This window comes from Cavia porcellus, unplaced genomic scaffold (assembly GCF_034190915.1).
Source record: "Cavia porcellus strain 051 isolate PalLab524CR breed Dunkin Hartley unplaced genomic scaffold, mCavPor4.1 scaffold_1, whole genome shotgun sequence".
NCBI lineage: Eukaryota > Metazoa > Chordata > Mammalia > Rodentia > Caviidae > Cavia > Cavia porcellus.
Window position 1 is genome coordinate 198101912 of NW_026947484.1, and position 18374 is coordinate 198120285.

An 18374-nucleotide genomic window follows, 5' to 3' on the forward strand; every position below is an offset into this window, starting at 1 on the left:
CTGACCTATCTCAAGTATGACATCATTTACAACTGCAACAATGCCTGTGAAACCAAGCAAATTTCTGAAGTATGTGGTTCATGAACTTAATTCTTCCTATAATTCTGATCACAAATGAATTGTATGAGAACCAAATCGAATTTCAAAGTAAGGTCAACATTGACTTGACCACTGAATTTGATTCAGTTCTTCATCCAATTCGGTTTGCAACCAGAATCATGAAAACAGTAAGTTCATAAACTAAGGTACAACTGAATCTTCAAGATAAGACTGGCATATTATTGAACATCAAAATATCAATCATACTATTATGAAAGGGTTCAAGAGTAGTGAGCATAACAGGCATGAAAATTGTTGGAAAAAAGTTTGCTGCCCTCTAAATGCTGTTTTATACAAGCTACTGATTTTGAAGGCATGAGACGTGAATTTCAGTCCCAGATCAGATCTGCGACTTCCTAGCTGGCTTCCTTTAACACTGAACCTTTCAAATCTCACTTTTCTCACTTACAACAGGACCATCATCACTTGTTTTATACTTCCTTACCTCACAGAACTGTTACATGAATTGAGCAGAATATATGTGATAATACTCTGCAAATAGTAGTGGACTTCTGATACCTAAAGTGTAACAGTTGCAGAAAAGACTGCTGTCTTTCAACTATATTCCTTACCAAACTTCTTCCCAAGAAAACTTTAGCTGGGATGAAGACCCCACCTGCAAACCCTGTAGCTGCAAATGCATGTCCAAGAACACTTCAAAGCTAATGAAATGTCCAAAATATTACAGAACAGTATTTTTCAGCAGGGAAAAAGGACACTCCAATTCCTAAACCTTTTGGTGCTATATAAATACAATGAGACTTCAAACACTCAGTGGTAGAGGTTGTACACTTGTAAACTTTCTCTCACTGGTTTAAGAGAAAATGCCTTTGTGCTGTCAACAAGAACAATCTTGGAGTCATTGTGATATTTAAATAAAAACGATGTCATGAATTAAAGATGCTCAGCACACAACACTCGGTAAATGTTAAAATTCTTCCTACTATAATTATAAAACCCCCTGACACTACAATTTCAAGGAGTCATGTATCAATAACACACTGAAATGTTATCAGTCTGTCTGATCTAGTTGATACCAACCATCCTAGCAGATACATAATTAAATGGAGCATCCTCCAAAAAGAAACTTAAGAGTCATCTAATTGCCAGTAACTGAAAAAGACAGCTCCACAAAAAAAGCATGAAGTATGATCTCCATCAAGCACGGTAACACATACCTACTACCATTCCAGCACTTGGGAGGCTGAGGCAGGACTACTGACGTAAGTTTGAGACCGTCTGGAATACACAGGAATACATAGTGCGTTCAACGCCAGTCTGAACTACATAATGAGATGCTGTCTCAAATAACACACACACACATACACACACACACACACACACAACAACAACAACAACAACAACAACAACAACAAAAAAAAGCATGACCGAGGGTCCTGCTACTTACAAAACTATTATAGTGACTAAGATAAAACAGTGCTTTGCATTAGGTTGGCCTGATTTCAGCATGAGTTGTACAGGAGTGTTTTGTTTTTGTCTTTTTGAGACACAGTCTCACTATGCAGTTTGGGCTGGCTTTGAACTAACTTAGTAGCTCAGGCTTGTCTTGAACTTCCAACAACCCTCCTGCTTCAGCCTCCCCAATGCTGGAATTATATGCATGTGCTACCACACCCATCTTACAGGAGTGTTTTTCATAGCAGAAAGTCACCCTACTATCCCATATATGTACACGAATTTATCAACAATTGATATCCAAATAATCAAAAACTTTGAAAGACAACCACCCAAGGAAATTTCAGAAATGTGCCCTGTCTTTCTAACAAATCATACAACATAAAATAAAAGGTCTTTACTATTTTTACAAACATAACAGGAAGGCCACAACATTAGGTCTATCACAAAAACAGCATTTTTAAAAATACCCCGGAAATAAATTCTACACGATGCTATTTTGGTTGGTTTTATTCTGTTTCGGAGGTGAGGTTGGTTGGTATTTTTGAGACAGGGTCTTACCATGTAGTTCTGACTGGGCTTGAACTTGCTATGTAGCCCAGGCTGGCCTTAAGCTCTGCTAAGAATGCTAACAGTCCTCCTGCCTCAGCTTCCCGAGTGCTGGTATTACAATCACATATCACCACATCCGGTCACTATAATGCTCTTTGGAAAAAAGGCACATGTTCCATAAATTGTACAAGCAGAAAGGTAAATTCAACTTTAACACTACAGAAGTTTCAGAATGAGAATCAGATAAAGATTTTCTTACGCTTTTCTGCCTCTAAGAATAAACAATACATTTTCTTAGTATGGAACGCCTATGCTCGTTTTGCCTGGATTATATTTAGTCTCACTGATACAATGAGGTATGTATGTCCCAATGACAAGGCCTACTGCGACTTCATTTGTACTTGGATCGCAGCATGTATTACTACATTTTCTCTAATTTCTTATGACTTACCACTGTGAGCAAACACTGACAGGCGAAGACTGTCTTCTCTGTGTTACAGTACTCTTTAAGAGAAGCAGAGTAACAGTATCTACGGTTCACTGCATGCCTAACACCAAACTAGGAACAGTACACATATATAATTTTTTAAAGAAAGTTACTCTTTTATTTCATAGCACTTCATAGGCAATCAGCTGCCTCAATAGGAAGCTAAAATCTCCTTCCCAGCCACCAGCTACCAGAAACTCACTGACGTATAACAATGAATGCAAATTTCATACTTCCTATGAAATGCATATGGCCACAGAAGTCGCTGCTGGTGTTCTGGGTGAAGAATGGAAGAGTTATATGTGATCCAAATCAGCAGGAGGAATGACAAGGTTTACTCACGAAGCGGGGATTCAGTTCTGAACCACGGCCATGTGTGCCTGCTACTCTGAGTAAGGATTATTCCTGTTACAAACTAAGGAGAGCTGCAGAGACAGCACACATCTGTTGTGGGTTGCACCATGGGTGCCAATCTGGGCAATGTAAGCATTGTTATCACACACACAAAAAGAGAAAACGGACATTCCTGGACTAATACCACTCTGCCCTGATGTTTGGGGCTCAAAAGAGCTAGCAAAAGCTACAAACTTTAGAATGCCTCTAAAGATGTCAACAAATATGTCATCAAAAAGCCATTATACAAGAAAGGCAAGCAACCCAAGACTTAAGCATCCTGTTACTCCATGTATTCTACAACACAAACTCCACTACATTGCTCTGAAGAAACAGTTGACTAAGGAAAATAAAGAGAAGGTTACATAATATGGTAAACTTTTGGCCAAGAGATAAAGAAAGCTAAAGGCTGGGAACAAATTGCCAAGACATGCACACTGTCCTGAGAAATAAGGTGTAAGAGTAACAAGATAACATCTCAAAAAAAGTTATAAAGTATTTGGTAAATATAAATGACTAAATGTGTAACTGTATAAAATGATAATGAGTCTGCAAACCAGTCACCTGATGTAAGAACAAATCCAACACACTATTACTGTTTAAGCTACCTACACAACAGTCTACCTCCACAACAGTCCAATCAGGCAGGTATAGGTTTGCCCTCAGGTAAGAACAGGCTCCAGGACTCCAGGTCAGAGGACTCAGCCAGCGTCACAAAGCTATTAACAGTCCTCGTTTAAAACAAGGTCTTCCAGAAGCAGGCAAGGGTACGCACACCTACAGTTACAGCACTCGGGAGTCTAAGGCAAAAAGCCAACCTGGATTCCATAGTGAATTCAAGACCAACCAAGGATACACAGCAAGACTCTGTCGCAAAAAAAAAAGTCTTCTAACCAAAAACCCCATTTTCTTTCCATACCTTACCATAATTTCTGCTGCCTAGATTTGCTTTTGTCCTCTAATAAGTGTTTTTACTATCTTTGCATCTAAGTGCAATGAAACCAAGGCCCATTTTATATTTCTTTTGTTGTCTTCCCCAAATTTGGTACTATTAGACCCAAAATACTCAGATGTTTTCTAAATAAAAGTATTACATGTTACCTATAGAACTCAAAAATTAAAGCCAGGGATGTAGCTCAGCAGCATAAGACCTTGCCTGGCAAGCACGAGGTCCTGCATTTGATTTCCAGTACAAAAAAAAAAAAAAAAAAACTCAACTATTTTCTACCCACCACACCAAAATCCAAAGAATCCTGCATTTTCTTTCATTTTCTTTAATGTTATCAAGTCCATGAATTCAGGAGGGCAAACAAAAAACAGCAACCAAGGAAAATGTAATTCCACTAGCATTTCATTAAAAGCAAAAAAAAAAACATCACTAGCTGATTTTGTAACAAAATCCTCTTATTCTCCCCTCATCAGGACTGACAGAATCAATGGGCATCACAAAATTTTTACATTTCAGAGATGGCACTTTAAAATTTTGCTTTCCTAGCCAGGTATGGTGGTGCACATCTCTAATACCAGCACTTTGGAGGCTAAAGCAGAAAGATCACAAGTTCAAGCCTCTTGCTTTTTGTACTGGTCACTACCTACAATCCTTTCTCCCTGCAGCAGCTCAAGTCACCTTTTGACAACATCAAACTACTTCACTCCTTTACTCAAAACCGTAGCCTCTCACACTCCCCACAATAAAAATCATACTCCTTACCCGGGCTTACAAAGTCTCAGTTACCTGCTTCCTGTCCATCTCCCTAACATCACCTATACTGTTCTCCCTCTCCTCAGTGCTCTCCAGACACTCTGTCCTTCTTGGTTCCTCCCATACCAATTGAGTCACTGCAGGAACAATTCCATCTCACTTTTCTTCCCAAGGCAATCAAATAGCCACCCCATTACTCTATTTTAATATCAACCTATCTCAATTACCAGCATAGCACTCAAGTGATGTGTATTTCTTGTTTACCAATTTCCACTGGGATGTAAGGTCAAGGACAGTTAAAGCTTTGCCTCTCTACCACTGTATTCTGGTGCCTGAAACAATGTCTGGCCCATAATAGACATCCAGGAGGACAGAGTGGGCAAACCTATGAATCAATGAATAATGATTTCCTATTTCTATTGCTTTGCTAATAGGCTATTTTAGCACCAAAAAAACTTTTAAAAGTTTAACATTCTGTTAGTTACAAATGAATCTGTCCACACAATTTAATTGAGTAATGTTGAATTACTTCTCTCTAATCTTGTTCCAATCTACTAAAAACCAATGGTAAGGCACTCTATAATAAAGATGGCAACTCTTCCCAAATTCATCTATAATTTTTTCAAAATTCTTCACAGCTTTTTACAGTCAAATTGATTCTTAATCTTGTACAAAATGACACAAGACCTAGAGCATTAAAATTTAAAAAGACTTTGATTGTTGTTCTTGAAACTTTTTTCTCTTGAAATAAAATGGATTTACCGTGACTGCAAAGATGACCACTGCAGGTCAGACTGCGTTCGTTCGGAGGCCAAGGCCCCACAGTTCGGAGCCATCCTATCAGCTGGTCCAGCAGGACCGAAGGGCCCCAGGGTACTGTCTCCTCCCTCTGGCCAGCCTGTCATCTCTGCTTGTCATCTCCACGGAGGAGCCCTGAGTAATCATGACAAGAGGTAAAAATCAGCCGATTGCTGGACACTGGCACACGTCTCTTCGTCCTTCTCAATTCTGGTCTTCCTTCCAGGCACTGGACCCCAACACAGTCACCAAAACATAGGTTGTTTAAACTGTGACTGGGATAACTTTCTCTTTACTCCTTCCTCTTAGTTATGTCTAAAAGCCTGACGCCAGTCAGGGAGAGATTTTATCATATCTAAATGCTGTAATATATATTCAAGTTGCCAACTAATCAAAATGATGCTGAGACTGGTTTTTACAAATATAGTATATATTGTTGTTCATATATAAAAATTTAAGGAGAGAGTTTTTCATTTGCCAAAATAATGTATTAATCTGGTTCTTCTACGTTATCAAAAATTTAAAGGTAATTATAACTAAAGTTAGAGGGATTTATGACAAAATGTTAGACTCCATCAGTAAAAGGACCTAATAACAGGTTACAATTGCTATTCCTTAGAAATGGTTTCTAAACTCACCAATCAGCTCTAATGATCATGCTTTGATTATATATGCCTTTAAGTTTGTTCTTGCCTAAAAAGTGCCAAACCCCAAGGCATCATGACAGATGAAACCAATAACAAATAATGCTAGATTCCTTTTACTGGAATACACCAGATTGTGTCCCACAAAAAAGGTTCTATGACACATACTAAGGCCTTGACTAACTATACTCAGCACTCCTTAAATGACATCACAGCTGGTCTCTCTCACCTAAATAAAGAAGGTAAAATCAATACAACAGGCCACCCTCCAAACTTGGATGACATTAGACAATCCAACAGCACAGGAGGTACTTATAGAGCAATTGTAAAAACTAAACGTATGTACATTCCTGATCCTTCTGCTAACATCTCACTTAACTGTTCAAGATATTAAATGATAAATCAATGACATGTCTGACTCTAAAATTTCCTAGACCATATTCTTATCCTCCTTATGGGAATCTTTGTTAACTGTACTCATAATAATCCTGTTGATTCTATTATTTGTTTTGGCTTTGTCTTTTTTTTTTTTTTTTTTTTGTCTTTTTCCTTTTTATCGGTACCAGGGATCGAACTCATGACTACCTGCGTGCAAGGCAGGTGCTTATGCCACTGAGCTAAATCCCCAGCCCCTGTCTTCTTCAAACTTAAAGCTGTACAACTACCCAAGATGAAAATACCTGGAATCTACTGAGGGCCATTAGAAGCTCTGCAGATCCCTGACTGCCTGCCATTCAACAACTACAACCCCTTTCAGTTTAAAGAAGCCAAACTGGTCACCGCCCATTCTTCAGAGGGGGAAAGTTCCAGGCAGCTGAGTTAGTTAGAAATATTATAGGCACTCAGACAGGACGAGGCCCTTAAGGGAGCTGGCACAGAGGACCAGATGTTTTGTGAACTTGGAGGAGATAGATACCTCCCGCTGTGGGCCAGATCCCCAGACAAAAGGCAAATCAAATGCATCCACACCTTAAACATAAACATCAGGGAATGATACTCTAAAAAGGCATGGATCACCTTGAGGAAGCCAGGAACCAATATCCCAACCCCCTACAGGAACAGTCACTGTACCGTAAGAATGTAAGAATGCCTGCTTACTATGTGACTCACTTGCCCATTTGTCCCTGATTTGGTCAATTTTACTTGAATAATTAATCTTACTGTCTGACCATAATTCTGTCCCACCTATTGCCTATCTGCCTTGAGTTTCCAGTTTTCCCCCATTTTGGACCCATATCACCTATGGTTTGACTCTATAAAAGTCCCTAGAAAAGACAGTATTTGGCAACCCACTCAGGACCCCTCTGTCTCTCTTTGATAGCATCTTTCTTTCCCGCAATAAATATATTCTGCTCTTTTTAAAAAAAGCAATAAAATGGATTTGGAAAAAAATTAAAAAGAATACAATGAAAGATATCCTTCTACCAAATATTAATACTTATATGGCTAGAAATCAAGATTACCCAGTAACATCAGGTACAATGGTGCACACCTGTAAGAGTAGGGGAGACTAAGGCAGGAGGATCACCGTTTGAGGGCACCCTGGGCTCCGTAATGAGACCTGTCTCAGATAAATAAAATACATACATACATAAAGATTACATGGTATGGGCAGGCATGGTGGAACACACTTGTAATCCCAGCACTTGGGATGGCAGAATCAGGAAGATTCCATGAGTTCAAGGCCAGTCTGAACTAAATAGCAAAATCCTGTCTCAAAAAAAAAAAAGAAATTAAGTGACATTAACAGAGAGACAGATACATAGATCAATGGAAAAGAAGAGAGAAATCAGAAATAGATTCACAAAACCATGTCTGCCAGAATTTTCTTACAAAAGTACAAAGCTATTCACTGGACAAAAGATACCTATTTCAACAAATGAAGCTGCAGGAATTGGATATCCTTAAAGACCAAACAAATTTACTTATATCTATACTCCATACTTTATACAAAATCTAATTCAAAATGAATCATAAACTTAAAACCATAAAACTTTTAGGAAAAAAATTTGGGGGGGCTGGAGATTTAGCTCAGCAGCATAAGCACCTGCCTTGCAAGTAGGCGGTCGTGAGTTCGATCCCTGGTACCAATAAAAAGTTAAAAAAAAAAATTTTGGGACACAGGACCGAGTTCTTAGACCTGTATCAACAACCAACTTTTGAAAAAAAAGAACCCTAAACCAAGCAATGTGGTGCACACTCATAATCCCAGCACTTGGGAGACTCAGGCAAAAAGATCACCAAAAATTTGAGGACAGCCTGGGCTACACAGTAAGTTTAAGACCATCCTCAACTACAAAGCAAAACTTCGTCCCAAAAACAGAATAGAAAAAAATATTTTTTAAAAACTGTGATAAACGAAAGGTCATTAAATTTAACTTCTAGTCCTTGAAAAATTCAGTTAAATGATAAAAAAAAAAAAAATACAGCTAGAGCTGAGAGATAATCATTCCAAACCACGTATCTGAGAAAAGATTTCAAATCAGAATATATAAAGCATCCTCATGCCAGGTGTGGTGGCACACATCTACAATCCCAGAACTCAGAAAGTTGAGGCAAGAGGCTTGCCTCAAATTTGAGGCCATCCTGAATTACACAGTGAGTTCCTACAGCCTGGCCTACATAGTGAGACCCTGCCTCAAAAAACAAGCAAAAAAAAAAAAAAAGAAGCAATCAAATAGAAAATAGGCATCCACAGTTACTTCATTGAAAAAGACATATAGAGATGACAAAAGCACATAAAAAGATTTTCAGTAACTGTTCATCAAAAATACACAAATTAAGCCACAAGGAGGTATCTAGACATCTCTGTGAAAGGCTAAAATAAAAAATAACACATTGCTGGTGGAAATGAAAACTAGTACAAGCCCTTTGGAAAACAGCAGCACTTTCTTACAAATTTAAGTGTGCAGCCTTACCACCTAATACAGGACCGTGCCCCTAGGAATTTACTCATGAGATGCCTTAGGTCACCTCAAAAGCTCTCTCATAAATGTATACAGCAGTTTTGAGTTTCTTTTTTTTTTTTTTTTTTTTTTTTTCTTACGGTACCAGGAATCAAACTCATGACCGCCTGCTTGCAAGGCATGTGCTTATGCCGCTGAGTTAAATCCCCAGCCCGTATACAGCAGTTTTATTCATAATTTTCAAAACTGGAAATGGCCAGGATGTGTTTCAGTAACTGAATGGATAAACAGAGCACAGTACGTCCACAATTGAATATTGTGGTGCATCCACTGTGAGATATTATCCAACAATAAAAAGTGAGGGGAAGGGTTATCAAGCCACATGACAACAGAGGAAAACCTTAAATGCATATTGATTAGGGAAACAAGCCAGTCTGAAGGGCTACATACTATATGATTTCAACTATATGCCATTCTGAAAAGGCAAAACTATAACAAGTGTGGTAGTATATGCCTGTAATCTCAGCACTTGGAAGGCAAAGGCAGGAAGCTCACCATGAGCTCAGGGCCTACATGGGCCACACAGGTAGATCCTGTCTCAAAAAACAATTTTTTTAAAAAAAAATCAGTGACTGGGCTGGGGATATAGCTCAGTGGCACAAGCGCTGCCTGGCAAGCATGAAATCACGAGTTCAATCCCCAGTAACAAAAATAAAAAAATAAAAAATCAGTGACCAAGTTGGAGACGCAGGTCATAGAATAGTGCTGTCTAGCATGCGCTCTAGGTTCGGTCTTCATCACCACAAAAAAGAAAAAGGCAGAATAAATACATAGGCGATTCCTAGGCAGTAAAATTGCCTGATACTGAATGGTAGATACATTGTGCGTTTGTTATTAAAACCCCAGAACTGGGGGCTGGGGATTTAGCTCAGCGGCATAAGCACCTGCCTTGCAAGCAGGCAGTCGTGAGTTCGATCCCTGGTACGGATAAAAAGACAAAAAAAAAAAAAAAAAAAAAACCAGCAACACAGTGACGCTTTGCAAATTATAGACTTTAATAATAATGCACTGATACTGGCATATCAATTTACCACTGTAATACAAGATGTTAGTAAACTGGGCGTGGTGGCTCACATCTGTAATCCCAGCACTCAGGAGGCTGAGGCAGAAGGATCATTTGTGAGTTCTGAGACCAGCCTAGGCTACAAAGTAAGTTCAAAGGCCAGCCTGAACTGCATAGGGAGACCCTGTCTCAAAAAGACAAAACACACACACACACACACACACACACACCCCACACACACATATTCTCACAAGATGTTAGTAAAAGGGAAAACTCCTGAATGACAAAGATACATATGGGAACTATTATCTACTCAGTTTTCTATAAATCTAAAACATTTTTATTAAGCATTAACTGGGGAGTGTGCCAGAAATTGAACTCATGACCTCCCCTTATCAGGCAGGCACTGTACTGCTGAACTATATTTCTCACCCTTAAATTTTTTTAAAAAGACTCATAAAAACAATGCTGTTGAAGATATGGAGAAACTGCATCACTTTTACATTGCTGGTGGGGCTGAAAAATGTTACAGATACTCTGAGTAAGGGGTCTTACAAAACTAAAAAAACATTTATCAGCAAATGCACTGTTAAGCTCTGTATTTCAGAGAAATGAAAAATTATGCCCATAAAAAAAATCTGCCCACAGCAGCTTTATTAGTAACAGTTAAAACAGAAATGATCCAAATGTCCTTCCAGCAGTGAATGATTAAATTGTGATACTTAACTTATCTACCATGGACTACGACTTAGCTACAAAAAGGAACAAACTACTGACACACGAAACAATTTGGATAGATATCAAAAGAACTATGCTAGGGGCTGGGGATTTAGCTCAGCGGCATAAGCGCCTGCCTTGTAAGCAGGCAGTCGTGAGTTCGATCCCCGGTACCAATAAAAAGGAAAAAGACCAAAAAAAAAAAAAGAACTATGCTGAGTGAAAAAAAAAAATGTCAAAAGTTTATATACTGAATGGTTCATTTGTGTCCAAATTCTTGAAATAAAATTAGAGATGGACTATCATTGAATATGTATTTCTTGTAGCAGCATATGACTCTACAATTACCTCAAAATAAAGGTTTTTACACTTCAAAGGCAAAGATAACATTCAATAAAATCAAATATCTTGCCTTGCATGAGCTGACAAATTTCTCAAAACACTGGTTCTCAGTCTCAGATGCACACTAGAATTACCTCTAAAAATCCAGATGCTTACACAGCATATCGGACAAATTAAATTAGACTCTCTCAAGGTGAAACTCAAGCATCTATTTTTTTAAAATCTCTGGTTACTCCAATGTTCAATTAAGAATGACAGGCAATAGCCTCCAGAGCTGGATAATCTTTTTCAGGCACAGAGACACTCACTGTTCCTAGCAACAGTACTTAGGAGGGTGAAAAAGGAAGATTCCTTGACCCCAGCAGTTCAAAGTCAGCCTAAGCAACATAATAAGACCCCATTTCAAAAAAAAAGAAAGAGAAAAAAATTCTTATTAACATGTCAAAATTATTAACAATATTAGGCATCCGTCTATTAACAATTTGCTAAAATCCTAGCCACAAAAACCATATTTCGCTGATAAACTGAACCATCAATTCAAACCTCACCTTTCCACAAACAAAAAACTCAAAAGACTAGCCCATGAACAAGGAAAGTTCCCAGTGGTGTTTTTTTAAAAAATGTTCTCACTTAGCAATGAAGATTAAGCCAGGTTCATTTTTATCCATAACACTTTTATAAATACAAAAACAGAACTACTATTCTGACTTTCAAAAATATTTCAAGAAGAAAAGGCTCCATATCCCCTGTAGGATTTAACCTAAAATCAAAAGAAGGATTTAAAATAACTGCATGACTTTCACAACTTTATCTACATACAAATAACAAAAGAGGTACAGAGTGTGAACCATTTAAAATAAATGTTCTCACCTGCACATGAACAAATAACAATCTCATCACACACACACACACACACACACACACACACACACACACACACACAATACTGTGAAACTAAATGTCATTCAAGAACACTGAAACACACCCAAATGGTCATGCCACATAATTCAATACATCCAGGAAGCATTACTGAGTAGTGGGCTAATATGGCTACTGCAAAGATTTTGGCAAACTAATATGGAGATGCTCACATTCCCTGAGTTCTCATAACTTGAACTGTACCTGTGAAGTTACTGAAGAAGTTTTTGGGTTTTATGTAGTTTGTAAGTTTTTTGGGGAGAGGGGACTATTTATGCTGTATAAATTACTGACTTAAAACACATTCTTAGCCCAGGGAAATTAAGCACAACAATACTATAACATTACAAAATCTGACAGTTTTATGTTGCTTGACAACATTAAAGTGATAAGGTCATTTTTTAAACATGCATAATTTTTATACAAGTTCAGAAGAACCACAAATTATGGAGCTACAAACCACCAGTTATTCAAAGAAAATTGTAGCTTACAAATATTGGCTGACTGCCTGAACAAATGAATTTTCTACTCAGACAAACTTTGTAAGCCACAACATTCTTTTAAAAGTAATACACCGTTCAAAAGTGATACAACCGTATTATTCAATCAAAGAGTAATATTACTAACCAATAAGGTAAGTCAACTCTAGGCCTACACAATTAGTAAAACCCTACAAACAAAGTGCTCCTCACCAATATAATAACATGTCATCTGCAAAGAGGGTTCTGGCTTTAACGTAATTTCATCAAGCAATTAAATGTCTCGTAATTTTTGAAAAATCAGCTTCAGGGGCTGGAGATTTAGCTCAGCAATATAAGCACCTACCTAGCAAGCACAAGGTGGTGAGTTCAATCCCTGGTACCAAAAAAAAACAAGAAAAATCAGCCTCAGAATTCAAATACCAATACAGCTACTACCCAACATCTTTCCCCAAAAAAGCTGTCCTTTAAGAAACGGCAAAAGATGCACAGTATCCTAAAATATTCCTTCAACTTGCTGACCAAATGGAAAGGTAAAAGCCAGGTGTTAGTGGCGCACACCTATAATCCTAGCACTGGAGAGGCTGAATTAGGAAGAGTATTGTGAGTTCAAGACCAGCCTGGGCTACAAAGTGAGCTCAAAGCCAGCTTGAACTGTGTAACACGTCCCTGTCTCAAAGAAGACAAAAAAAAAAAGGAAATGTAAAAAATAGACGACTTGGGAGAAAAAGAGACAGACAGTCAAATCCCAGGTGCACATCTTACCCACTAAGTACCTTGGGCAACTGAACACTCCAGTTTTCTCGTTTATTAAGTACAAACCCCACAGGGTCAGTGGTGCACACCTGTGATCCTAGCCCTCTGGGAACTGAAGAGGGTTGTAAACTCTAGCACAGCCTAGGCAATTAGTGAATTAACAAGACTCTGTCTCCAAATTTTAAAAAATTAATTTTTTAAGGCTGTGGATGTCCTGGTAGCTCAGTGTGCAGGCCTTGGGTCAATCCTCAGTACCAAAAAGCAAAAACAAACATCACTGGCTCTCCTCTTGGTGAAACTGTCCTCATGGATCTGAAGATGCAACATGTGTAAGGGCACAGCATGGGGTCTGACCTGAGCAGTCAGGTCTTCAGTGTAGTTAGATTACCATCTTCAACAAACAAAAAAATCAGAACATCCAAAATACTGAGGTGCACATCTTGTGTAACTAGTACATGCAAGTCAGCTTCAGCTGAAAACCTGTAACAACAATAATAGCTGCCATATGACTGCCTTCTGATGGTAGATACTTTATAATTTTTTAAAATCTTTTTAACAGTTCAGTAAGGGAACAACCAAGCACAAGGTGTACATAACGTACTTTAATGAAGCATCAAAATACTGCATTTCTAAGACATGGAGATGTTTACTTTTTTTTCCCCCAAAGAGAACTGAATATTTTACTGTATTCTAACAAAAAAATTTTAATGTTTAACATATATAAAAACATCCTACTTATATTTATGTGGTCTTGCTATAATTTTGTGTTCCCATATTATCAACTAGTAATAATATATTACTAGGATTTTCTTTTCTTTTTTTATTTTTGAGACAAGGAGTTTCACTATGCAGTTCAGGCTGGCCTGGCCTCAGCCTTCCAAATGCAGGGATTACAGATCTGTGCCACCATGTTTGGCTTAACATATTGGTCCTACATCATAATGAATTAACATTTTGTAAAAAAAAAAAAAACAAATACTGGGGCTGGGGATTTAGCTCAGCGGCATAAGCATCTGCCTTGCAGGCAGGCGGTCATGAGTTCGATCCCCGGTACCGATAAAAATGAAAAAGACAACAACAACAACAACAACAAAAAAAAAAACCAAATAACTCGTAAAAATACTAGAAACTATAAATCTATAAAAATAAAATAACAATGTGAGAAAATCAAACTATAACCTAATTTTGTAAGTCTAGAATAATTATTCTACCTGAATTCTCCAATCTAACCTGATGAAATGATTATCTAAATGCGCATTGTACCTTCCCATAAAATAGAATGGCTTCTCACCTTTACTGTCACACTTGTGATAGCAAACACTGCATCACTCATCTTTTCACAAAACTGTATATGTCTTCTCCCTCCAGCTAGACTACAAACTGAATGAAAAATCTTTTCTTATTAATTCATCTCTTTAGCAGTACCCTATACAATGCTTTGTCTATAAAAAGCACTCAAATACTCAATAGTCAATTAACCACATTTCATGATTAGTTTGTTCTCTATTTCAAGGAGTAAGATGGTTTCTAGGACTAAGGCTTGTACAGAAAACCCTTCCATAATTTCCAGAGTGTGTATTTATTAAAAACTGTATTCTACAAATTTGCCTTAATTTACCAATATGTTAATTCAGTGGTTCTCCACGGCGGTCCAGGGACCCATACAGTCCCCAAAACCCTTTCAGTAGTCTGCTAGGCCAATACTAATTTTCACAGTAGTACCAAGTGATGTGCCTTTTTTTAAACTCTCATTCCCTCATGAAAATAGTTTTCCAGGCTATATAAACATAGTTACATGAAATATGTTGCATTTGGAATATCAACATAATTCCGGGAACTAACATTTTCCAAATGACCAATGCATGTCATAAAATCATGTATGGATAAAAGACCAAATCACAGTATAAGGGAAACCAATGGACTGTAATGCAACAGTACTAACAGGCACTGATCTGATTTCAGATTCCATTAAGAAACTAGCATTTTTCAAGCTTTGGTGTATTATCAAAGAAAAATATCTACAATTATCTGACAGGGATAGTAACCAGTCTAAACTGCACAGTGAGACCTTGTCTCAAAAAAAAAAAAAAAAAAAAAAAAAAATTCCACCTTTATCCAACTATATCCTGTGTGAAGTCAGATTTTCTTGTACCACAGACTAAATACAAAAGTAGCTATCAGAAGTCAACTGTCTCCTATGAAGTTAGACATTAATGAGATTCACGAAAATGCAAAGCAATGTGGGGCTGGGGATTTAGCTCAGCGGCATAAACACCTGCCTTGCAAACAGGCAGTAGTGAGTTCAATCCCTGGTACCGATAAAAACGAAAAAGACAAAAAAAAAAAAAAAAAAAAAAGAAAGAAAGAAAATGCAAAGCAATACTACTTTTCTCATCTTAGAAATTTTTTTCATCTTAGAAAATAATTTTTTGGGGGGGCTGGGGATTTAGCTCAGTGGCGTAAGCACCTGCCTAGCAAGCCTGAGGTTGTGAGTTCGATCCCCAGTACCACCAAAAAAAAAAATTTTCTTTTCATTAAGACTTCCCAGATCTGGTGGCACAAACCTGTAATCCCAGCATTTAGGAGGCTGAGGCAGGAGGATCTCTCCAAATTTGAGACTAACATAGGCTACATATTGAGTCCAAGGCCAATATGAACTACACAATGACATCCTGTCCCCCTACAAGAAAAAAATAATGTAACATTTATGTTAATATACAACAGGCTATCAATGACACTTCAAAGAGCGTATTTAATTTTTACTGGATATAATTTCTACTACTGTAAATGTCAATAGGTCTAACTCAAGAGATCATTGGAATCTTCAATGACTTTTAGAGGGTTAAAATAAAAGGTCTTGAGTTTAAAATGTTTGAGAACTGTTGAGTAACTAACTATAGATGAATTCCCCTATCCTAGCTTCCCTGTCCATTTCGTTTGGGAAATGCAGACATTTCCTAGGAAGAATCATGTCAATGCTGTAACTTAGAGTAGCCATTAGACTCTTGACAAATGTATTTATTTTGCAGTGAGCAGTGTCTTTTTCCAATGAACCGACAATTTAGATTTTCTGTAAAGGACTTTGGCAAAAAGCAACAACCAATCTCATTGATTCCCATTTCATAAAGAATAATTACTTGGCCATATGACCTGTTTGAAGTAATCAAGAAAAGAAGTGCAATAGAACAGACAGCACTCACTGAGCTCAGAGCAAATGCCAGGCCCTACTCAGTACTTAACATTATCTCCTACACCCCCAGCCCCACAAACAAAGTAACACACAGCAAGAAGCTGATTCACATTTACTTGCCAAAGGTCATCCAGTTAATGACCCATAGAATCAAGACTCAAAATTAGGCCTGTGTGACTCCAAAGTCCACTATCCAGTTACCTCTGTAGCACTGGGCTGGAATCAGACCTATCAACTCTTCCCTCTGTCCTTGAGCAAACCAAAACTTCTCTCAGTCAGTTTTCTCATCTACCAGGTAACAGGGTTAGTCTCCCTGATCCCCAAAGTTCCCTCCATAGCAAATTTTCTTAGAGTACAATTCATCGTAATATCAACCCTACAGTTAAAGAGTAAAAGGCCTTTTGTATGTTTTTCTGAACTGAACAAGAAAAATGATTCAAATAAGGAAGTAATGAGTAAAACAGGCTAGAATATAATTTTTTTTATACTTCAATATTTTCAATCACAGTGAGATACCAGAGGCACTGAGAAGGCATTGTGCATTTACTTCTTTCATTTCAAACAACCAAAGTCGTCTTCTTTTGACAAAAGCTTAGGGGGCTGGGGATTTAGCTCAGAGGCATAAGCACCTGCCTTGCAAGCAGACAGTTCTGAGTTCGATCCCCAGTACTGATAAAAAGGAAAAAGACAAAAAAAAAAAAAGAGTGTGCTAAGTACCTGCTGGTGTGCTACACAGGAACACTAACTGAAGCTCCGCATTAAGAGAGCAAATGCCACACATGAGCTTGCACATCTATTCTTTGAAGTAAACTTACAATTATCAATTGTAGACATAGCGAGCATTTTTGAGAAAAAGGAGGCAAGCTGCAGGAAAATGAAAACTCACACACAGCATTCTGATATACACACACACACAGACACGAAGAAATACAGATTCCAAGACAGCATATTGGTTAATGAAGTTATATCGATTTGTATTACATTGCTATCATGCAGGCTACCAAAATGTCAGCTACTACCGATAATAGCTATAATCTGAACATAACTATGTGCTAGATACTGAGCTGAGCAGTATCACCTTTAATCCTACTCTGCAGGGTTGCAAGAAGTCATGTTCATTTTAAAATATGAAAGAGGTCAGGGATGTAGCTCAGCGGTAGAGTACTTGCCAAGCATGTGCAAGGCCCTAGGTTCAGTTCCCAGTAAGAGAGAAGGACAAAGAGAAAGGAGGAAAGTAGACAGTCGCACAGGTAGCAAGTATCAGACAAATTTATCTGTGATCAATTCCAAAGCCTGTGCTCTTCATTCTTGGGTGAGCTCAAGTAAAGTTAAGTGTAATATTTGACCTACAGCACAACATTTCAAACATTTTAAATAAAAAGTTTTAAAAGCGGGGCTGGGGATTTAGCTCAGCGGCATAAGCACCTGCCTTGCAAGCAGGCAGTCGTGAGTTCGATCCCTGGTACCGATAAAAAGGAAAAAGACAAAAAAAAAAAAAAAAAAAAGTTTTAAAAGCATGGAATCCATTTATGGAAGCACCTACTGTTTAGACATTAGCAAAAGTCACAAGGTCACTGTTAAATCTATACTTCTTTGGGTAACTATCAATACACTTCAACTCAGGGCATTAAATGGTTGCTGCTGTTGCTGCTTACAGTCTTCTTAGTCCCATAAAACCTTCTAACAGCCAGATATGGTGGCACACGCCTATAATTCCAGCACTCAGGAGACTGAGGCACAAGAATTGTTACAAGATTGAGGACCAGTCTGAGCTACCAAGTGAGCTCAATGGCAGCCTGAACTGCATAGGGAGCCCATCTCAAAAAGACGAAAAAAAAAAAAAAAAACCTTTTAAAAATATATAAATAAATAAACTATATACACATAAAAAAAAAAATCACTCAACATTCAC

At 37.8% G+C, this 18374-nt stretch overlaps 1 protein-coding gene across 3 annotated transcripts in view; it reads right to left on the reverse strand.

Moving 5' to 3' along the window:
* The window catches only part of Strbp (spermatid perinuclear RNA binding protein), a 153548-nt gene that overhangs the window by 121922 nt on the left and 13252 nt on the right, over positions 1-18374 (reverse strand). Inside the window, exon 1 of one of the 3 annotated variants that reach the window (XM_063227098.1) lies at positions 5412-5564. The exons of the other annotated variants lie outside the window; for them this stretch is intronic. The gene's annotated coding sequence lies outside the window, so the exon portion shown is untranslated. Of the gene's footprint in view, positions 1-5411; positions 5565-18374 lie in introns of those variants that run through there. 3 annotated transcript variants of the gene reach the window in all.